The sequence below is a fragment of the Mangifera indica genome, chromosome 5 (assembly GCF_011075055.1).
Source record: "Mangifera indica cultivar Alphonso chromosome 5, CATAS_Mindica_2.1, whole genome shotgun sequence".
NCBI classification, from domain to species: Eukaryota; Viridiplantae; Streptophyta; class Magnoliopsida; order Sapindales; family Anacardiaceae; genus Mangifera; species Mangifera indica.
Window position 1 is genome coordinate 18,272,985 of NC_058141.1, and position 9,903 is coordinate 18,282,887.

Genomic DNA, 9,903 nt, shown 5'->3' on the forward strand with positions numbered 1-9,903 from the left:
ACATATTGTGGATGATTGGGATACTTTTAACTCGTACCCTTGGGGTACCATCGTTTGGAGATTGACTGTTAAATCTTTAGGTGAAGCTTTACAAAAACAGTATAACGAAGTTTCGAAATTATATCCGTTGTACTCAGAAGATATCCCAATATTAACTTACGGGATAAGAGGATGCACTTTAGCATTTCAGGTAATATTAATTTTTTTTTTTAATATTTGATGAGTATACATTTTTTATTATTATTTTTATTTATATTATATATATTTATTTTTTAAATAACAGGTTTGGATCTATGAGACACTTAATAATTTACAAAGTTTTGTGACTTGTAAATCGGTGAAGAGAATTCCTCGAATGTTGAGATGGAGAAGTTTAGATGGTCCAAGCTGGGAGGACATGGATCGTATTTTGAACTCTTCTGAAGTAAGATATTATATTTTTCAATAGTATTTATTGGTAGTTTATCATATATCTCTCTGAATAAACAATTTTTTGAATATTTTTAGGAATTTGTCACACCTCGGTTGATTGCATCCAGAGTTGAGAGACAATCACCACATTACGAAGATGTTATGAATTACATTGATGATCCAGAAGATTCTGATACTACTCCTACCATTATAACATCTCCTACTCCTGCCATTATAACATCTCCTCCTCCAGACATCCAACGTGGTGTAGCCTCCCCTCCAGATATCCCATCTGCATTTGTAAGTTGGAATACTCCCATTCGTAGGCGACGAAGTTCATTTGTTAGTAGTCCTATGCCATCAGCTATGCAGCCACCTGAGTGTACTGCTTTTATATCATCGCCTCCGCGGGCCGAAGAAACACATACTTGCATGCCTATGGGTGAATCTAGCCGGATAGCTGATGATAAATTTGATAAGCTTCAAGAGCTTCTACAAGGATTTATACAAAAAGTTGATGAACGACTTGGAAACATCGATGAGCGGCAAATACTACTTGAAGCACGTCAAGCATCCATGGAAGCTAAGTTATCAGATCTTCAACAAACGAACAATCCGAACCCAACAAGCCCACCAGTAGAATCGGTATGTATTTAAACTATATTCTAACGGTAACTATTTTCGATTAACAGAATAATATTATTTTGAAAATTAACAAGTGTTTTTTTTGTTATTTTCAGGATGAACCAACTGAAGTATTATTTGAGTATATTGACCAATTTGATACGGCTATCCAGCAAACAACAGATGTCACAAATGAGACTCCATTAGATCACCGTTCTATTACTCGGAGGACATTACGCGGAAGGATATTGAAGAAGGGTAAAGCACTTCAGAGTCCATACACCGATCCTTTCAAACATCGCCGTGCACGAGAGGTGTATCACCCACCCTCTTTGGAGGATTTACAAAATAATATGTTTGAATATTTGCAATGGTACGGGGACCCTCCAGAACCGGGTTTGGGCAATACTTATTTATATGGACCGTGTGATAAAATTAAGTGGTGGAAACTAATAACTGAAGATAACCAGTGGTTACTAGATCAGGTATATTAATCTGTAAATGCAAAAGTTTCATTATTTTTACTCAATATTTTTATTTATTTTATAATGTTTGCTCACTTGTAATATTATTTTACTTTTCAGCATATTGATAGTTATTTAGTGGTATTACGACATACGTTTCCGAATGCTAAATGGACTTGTGTGGAAACTTCGTTTGATGGGTGGTTACCACATATAATAAAAGAACGAGAAAATTATAAATTAGATAATTATCAATGGCCACGATTATTATTAGATCCGATCGAAGGGATAAATGATCCAGAGTTACATAGAGGTTATATCGCATGGGCTAACGTTGATCGGGTATGTATCATTTAAATTAAAACAGATATATTATTTGTGTCAGTATATAATAAAGTAAAAATTTTACTTATGGGAATGAATTTCTGACCTTACAGGTTTATATTCCGATCAATTATGAATCTCAACACTGGGCATGCGGTGAATTGGATCTAAATGCATGGACTTTGACGGTGTATGACTCTTCGAAGGCATTTTTTGGATCTACAGAAAGATTTCTGGAGGCTATGCAACGATATTCTTATCTTCCGGCTATTATTAGTGCGACCAACTATTGGGTGTCACGGGGTCTGGAGCCAAAGTTAGATCCATTGACTATTACTAGATGTGTAGATGTACCACAACAAGGCACTGCCTCCGGTGATTGCGGAATATTCGCAATATATATTTTAGAGTATAAAGCAACTGGGAAGAGATTAAATTTTAGGGCCAGAAATGCTTCCTATATGCGGTGCGTTCTTGCATCCAAAATATGGAAGCATGCCGGGAATTCAATATTTCTCTGATATTTTGTATTATATATCAACTTGTAAAAATTTCTTTTTTTTTTTTTAATAGTATGTAAATTTAATATATTTATTTTGTATTTATTGGTTAAGATGTATTGAGTTTTAGTCATATGCATAGATAGGTTGATTTATTTAGGAAGTTTCTAATATATAATATTGCATATTTTGATTGATATATTGATGTGGCTGGAGTTTGGGTTGATGGATAAATATAATATTGGAGTGCAATTTCTTTGAATTTGGTATATACAGGTTGGGAAATATTGAAATTACAGAGGAGATGCTGCCGAAATTTTTAAGTAATACTGTTAATGAATGCCTAAATGATTATGGTAATTTACTAAATTTGTTGATGCAGATATTGATGCCAATACAATGCTCCCTGCTACCAACTGGTTAGCTTAAGTTGCTTCAACAATTCCAACATTGTATTTGCACCATCTAGATGGACATTGACTTTTGAATTACTTTCGCTCAATGTTGCAGAAGATCCATCAGTGCATTTCATGACTCTTCCATCCACTAGGAAATCCTCAATGACACTAATTTCTATAAATTAACTACCATGTCAATATCTAACAAATGCAGACAATAAACACAAAAAGCATAAGCTTACTTTGAACTTACTTTGAAAGCAAATTTTCTTCCATTTTAAGAGCAAGCAAAAGCTTTTGCAATATCCACTCTATTTGAGTAACAAACAAGCATCGATCCATACAAGATTTTGTGGCACAATATATTCTGGATATATTGAAACAACATAAAGTCATTTCCAGGCATCAACAGGAAGAAAAAAATGAAAACTTCGCTTTCCATAGTAAAAGCCACAGCAGAACATTACAAGTACACTGTTCTGCTGTGGCTTCCTTTACACTCAATAGTTGAGAGCTCACCAATATAAATCGAAGTGTATAATCCAGAAGTAAAGTAACTCACCAACACAAATTCAAATTAAGGAAAAAAACAATATCAAGAAGTCAAGCCATCAGAATTTCAACTTAAAAAAAAATTAGAAAGCAACCAGCAATTCCTTCAATATATGGAAACAAGATCCAAAAGAAAGCATCGAAAGTTTAATTTTTTATGAACTTACTAGAACTCAACTAAGCCATCATAACAAGAGCAATCAGCTTTAACTCTACAAACTACAAAAAATTCATGATAGAATAAGTACACAAACCAATAAAATACTTATTCAAACCACAAAACACTGGAAAATAAAAAGAAATAAATAAAGAAACTGACCTAATATGAAACAAAGTGTATTTGCATCTTTAACAAGAAACCCAATACTTTGAATCAGAAAAAGGAAGCATTAAAAAAAAAAAAAAACTCTACTTGGCGAATCCTTTGCGAGTTGATGATTATGAGACAGGAAAACAGAATTTAAAGGATTATTTTTATATTATTTATCGTTATAATATGTGAAATAATTAGTAAACCCTTCGGCCGTCGATGATAGTGTTTTTTCACAAAACTTTGGGTGTAAAGAAAAAAAAAGCAAAAAACCCACACAGCATATGAACAAATATATCATATATGCAAAGACAATTTAATATAGTAATGTTCAAAATTACATGAATTTATATTCTTTCTGATAAACCTAGACCTGATGAAGATGTTGTAGCTGCCGATAAGGGATTTTTACAAACTAAACGCGTGTGCCCTTTCTGATGACATCTGCTACATTCAATTTGACATATTTCTTCTCCTTCTGATGGTCTTCTATTACGTTCTGAAGGACGACCGGAACGTCGTTGTTGCATTTGTGGTGGATTAACAATACGGATATCTTCAGGTTGTACCCATTCGGAAGGATCTCCCAAAGGTTCAACAGCCTCCCGATAGACAGTTTTCCAATATTCAGTTGAGTAATATTTATTTACCCAAGGATAACAATTGGAGAGGTTTTGAAATCTGGCAATTGCCGCAACATGTACGCATGCGATTTGTGAAAGCTGAAATTTTTTGCAGCTGCATTCTTTTGTTGCAAGATTCACGATAGCGACAGATCTACCACTGCTATACACTTCGTATCTATCGACGGTTATTGGTTTGACAATCATATTAGCTGATTTATGAATATGATTGGCTAACTTTTCTTCAGCCCATGGAGTCAGAGGATGAGTGCAAGTATCTAGAAAATATTATAACATTTCAGACAATTATAAAAATACAGGCATAGATGGTTTATACAGATCATATTATGAATATTAACAATTTAAATGACTTTTTTACCTGCTATATTGCGACGAGTATAAAACCATTTTTGTAATGTCGAACGTAGAAATTCAATAAGCATAACCACTGGAAGTTTACGTGCATGCCGTGCCAAAGCATTAAATGATTCAGCAATATTTGTGGTCATTATGTTATATCGAATGCCAGGAAAGTGAGCACGAGCCCACCGTGTGTAGTCAATCCCTTCCAAATAAGCAGCTGCAGTGGGGTTTTCAATTTTAATCATATGCAAAGCCTCTTCAAAATCCTCTGTTCGATAAGCCTTCGCCGCTCTCCAAAATAATCCCTCTATATGTTTTGTTTGCTTATATCGAGCACGCATATTTCCTTTTATATGATGGTTACACCAGCCATGATGTGCATTAGGAAACACCTCTCTCACAGAACGAGTGATGGCATTGTGTCTGTCTGAGATGATTGCTAGATTATTGAGATCCCCGATACATCTGTGTAACGCTCGGAGAAATAAGGTCCAAGTCATTGTTTCCTCCCTTCCACCAACTCCGAACGCAATCGGATAAATTTGATTATTTCCGTCTTTGCCCACAGCAATAAAAAGTGTACCCCAATATTGACCTTTCAAAAATGCACCATCAATACAAATAACTGGACGACAATACTGACGGAATGCTCTGATAGAGCATCCTAAAGATATGAAAACAAATTGAAATCGATTGTCTGAGTCAGTTTCAATTTCTGTAATAGTACCAGGGTTTCGTTGTTGAAGATTATAGCAAAATATGGGTAATAATCTAAATGACTCTTCCGGTGAACCTCTAATTTCGTTCAATGCCCAATTCTTTGCACGCCAAGCTTGTGCATACGATATATCAATTTGAAACCTATCTGCCATATCTGTTATAATTTCCTTTGGCCTATACACGCGATCCCCAGCAGTAAATAAGTTCTGTAAGATTTTTCCAAGTGTCCTTTTACCTGCTTGCCTGTGGTGAGGCCTTATGATATCGCGAGGACAAGTATGTGTTCCTAATTTATGTAATACAAATATATCACTATTACTTAACTTAACCCCTCCTGCTTTCCATTTGCATTGTTGATGTAAACACTTGATATCCCATCTTTTCTTATTTGAGCTCGAGACTTTGAATTGATAGCCATTTTCGATTGCATCTCTATATAATGTATCTTTTAAAACTGCTTTAGATGCAAACTGGTCTTTCACTTTTAATTTGCCGCCTGATGGTGCAACCGTATGAACCGCAATTCCTTCATTTTCAACATCTCTATAGGGTTCTGGACCACCAAAAAATGGATTGCGACCAACTACACGTTCAGGGGTTGTCACTGACGTATCAACCCTTGCATCATCAACAACATCATCATTTTGCATTTCCGCAGGATTATCATCTCTATCATTGTCATTATCACAACCGCAATGTTCATCTTCTTCCTGAGGGTTAATATCATGCACGAGAGGTAAATCATCTGTTTGATAACAGCCTTCAGGTGTACCCCATATTGGTTCTGGGCCTCTTTCACCATATGCCAAGTCTTGAGAAAAAGAATTCCAACCAATATCACTCTCAATACCATCTATATTTATCCTGCTACATCCTGGTACACTTCCTGCTACACTCTCTGGTACACTATTTGGTACTGTATATATGTTATCCATGGAATGAACTTCGGTTGATGGATTCTGTTGAATCCCTTGATGAATCTCTTGATGAGTCTCTTGACCTTGATGAATCTCTTGATGAGTCTCTTGATGAGTCTGTTGACTTGGTTGTGAATGTTGCTGTAAAACCACTTCAAGAAAAAAATGAGACTTTTTGCGAGATTTACATAACTGCATCATCATTCGGATATCATAATCATCTTTCAATAAATAAGGTGAATCGCTAAACTCTGTTGGACTTGGCATATAAATTTTAATTTCATTAAAACATTGATTGATACCTAAACGAAAACATACTCCTTCCTTGAATCCTTCGTAATCAATTTTTCTATTAGCCGAAAACAGCTTCTGAAATCCACCGATATATTTGAGATTATTACCTTCATCGTTGCGCCATTCTCCCCCGAATCCTAGCATAAACATCACTCCTACCATTTTTTCTAATGTATGGATTCAAGAACAAAAGACTGAGATTGAAAAGTGAGATTGAAGTTATAATGAAGCTTTGAAATATTAAAAGTAAGCGAAGAAGCAAAGAAATCTCTGTAAAATAACAACGGTTTCTTACTGGAGGAAGTAAATCATCTTAGTTTTATTATTATTGCAGTAAATACTTTCAGCTACCACAAATCTACCCTAACTAAATATTAATGAAGAATTAAATTCTCTGCTTATTAAAAATAATTATTAACTTTTTTTAAAATTTTCTTAATAAAGGTTTTCATTAAAAAAGACGATAAGTTGTTCTACGCACCCTTTCGGCAATTCCCGCACTATTTCGGCACTTGCCGCACCTTTTCAGAAATTGTCATACCCTTTAAGCAAATCTCCGCACCCTTTCGACAATTCCCGCACCCTTTCGGCACTTACCGCACCCTTTCAGAAATTGTCATACCCTTTAGGCAAATCTCCGCACCCTTTTGACAATTCCCGCACCCTTTCGGCACTTACCGCACCTTTTCAGAAATTGTCATACCTTTCAGTAAATTCCCGCACCCTTTCAGCAATTGCCGCACCCTTTCAGAAATTTCCATACCCTCAGAAAATTCACGCACCCTTTTGACAATTTCCGCACCCCTTCAGAAACTGCCGCACCCTTTCAGAAATTTTCATACCCTTTCAACAAATTTCCGCACCCTTTCAGAAACTGCCCCACCCTTTCAGAAATGGCCGTACGCTGTGAGCAATTGTCGCACCATTATTTGCAGGAATTGTTGAACTGTGCGGGAATTGCTGAAAGGGTGCTGCAATTGGCTAAAGGGTGCGGCAATTGGTGAAGGGGTGCGGCAATTTGCTAGAAGGGTGCGGGTGCTGCGCGCGCCCGCTCGCACGCACCAGAGCGCGCGCGCCCGCACGCACGCACCAGCGCTAGGGCGCCCGCACGCACGCACCAGAACGCACGCGCCCGCCCGCACGCACCAGCGCGCTCGCACGCAGCCGCACCCCTTACCAAACTGCCGCACCCCTTACCAAATCCACGCACCCCTTGCCAAATTCTGTTTTTGTAAAAATAAAATATAATCTATTTTATAAAAATAGATTATATTATAAATATATATTATTTAATAGATTATTTTATAAATATCCAAATTCACTTCAATTATTTTATAAAAATAAAATTTTTAGATATTTTTCATTACAAATAATTTAAAGAAAAACTTATCATTTTTTATATATCCAAATTTGATATATACAAATAAATTATTTTTTAAATATTAATCCTTTTTTAATTTATAATTTTATTTATTTTAGATAATTTAATCTTAATATAATATTAATGATTTTCGTGGTAGAAATCGGTTAATCGGAAAAGTCAGGCGTTGAATTTGTAAAATTAGATTAGGGACATTTTTGGAATGAAAAAGATGATTTGCTTAGAAAGGTAAAACAGAGTATTTGTTGCCGAAAAAGGTTTAGGCGGGAATCCGCTTGCCTATTTTAATTAATATCCCAATTTTTTGACATGTAATATAATTTATATCATCCGAATTCATATCTTATGTCGTCATATTTAAAGCAGATAAATAAATCAACTTTAGAAAACCATTATTTATTAAAAGCAAGTACTTTTAAAATCATCAACTTCAGTAATCATACATACGTCAACAGAAAGGAATGCTATTCTTTGTGTGCCGCCAAAGGCACGTGATCTTCAGTTTCTGACCGTCAGATACATATCAGGGAATCAATAGCGTAAATCATAAAATAGAGGGGTCTTTCCATATGAGGACGACCTCTGCACGGACAAATTACATGGCCCAAACATAAATGACGGAACAAAATCGAAAGTAGAATGACAAATATATCCTTTTCTGCAGGTTTGATTACTATTCATATGGGACCCAGAATCTGTTTGGCTAGATATCATGGATTTCATGGTCCAACCCCAGCTGCACAAGTGGCTTCAATTAGACTGGAATAATATTTTGTGTATTTATTTTGTATATATAATTATATATATATTATTATAGAATTAAATATTATTTTATTTTTAATTTAAAATTATTATATAAATATATATTTTTATATATTTAAAATAAATATATATAATTTTAATTATAAAAGTTGAGATGATAACATGATATTGGGCGTGATATGATTTTTTTTTTTCAATTTTAGAATAAGTTTACAAAATTTATTTATAAATATAGTATTTTGATGATGACAATAAGATATTTAAGGGAAATATTTCACGTTCTTGGTGATTAATTGATAATTACTTTCATAATTATTATTAACTTGTAATGAACAGAATGATTATAGACTCTGATTGACAGGAAGTATAACTACCAACAATGACAAGACATAAATAAGAGATAGAGGTTACGCTATGTAATTTATTTATGAAAAATAGATAATATTCGAAATTCGAATAGCTCATTGGTATACGGAATTCAATGCAGCCAACAATATGGTTTCCCAAAATCAACCTAGAATTATAACAAATATTTATAATAATTTTTAAAAAAAAAAAAGGATTGAACGTTGACCTGTGAAAGGACAGGAGATCAATCCACGAATTTTAAATTAATATTAAAAATAGTATTTAAAATAATTTTATTATTAAATTTAAAATGTTTTTACTTAAAATAAATTTGATACGGTGATATCTATAAAAATTTTTATTTTTTATATAATATCTAAAATATAGATTAAATTAAAAAAATAAAATCAAACATAATATATAGCATCGTGGTGCTTCCCAAATTAATAGTTGTGATATAGGTTTGAGTCTCGTTATTTGTTAATGTGTAAAATTATACAAATGTAAAATAAACCAAATTGTAAGAATATGAAAACTTAAAATAGAGAAAAATGAAACACATGGTTTTTACGGGATTTGACCAAAAAAAATTATAAAAGCCTACATCCACAATGTTATTATTAAGATGAAAAATATGTGTCATACGATAATAATAAAAACTAACTTGTCTTTTGATGATTTGGACTTACCCTATACTAATTCCCTATTAATATCTTATATTATAGATTTATAGTAACAAGATTACATTGGAGTAAATGTACTAATTATGAATGATAATGCAATAGTAGCTTCATCGATTGTTGTTGATGAATTTTAGGCATATGATTCTATAATAATAAAACTTATCATCTATTAATTGTTATACGTTGGAGTGATAGTTAAAAGATCAAACTTTATCACAAATTTTTAAAC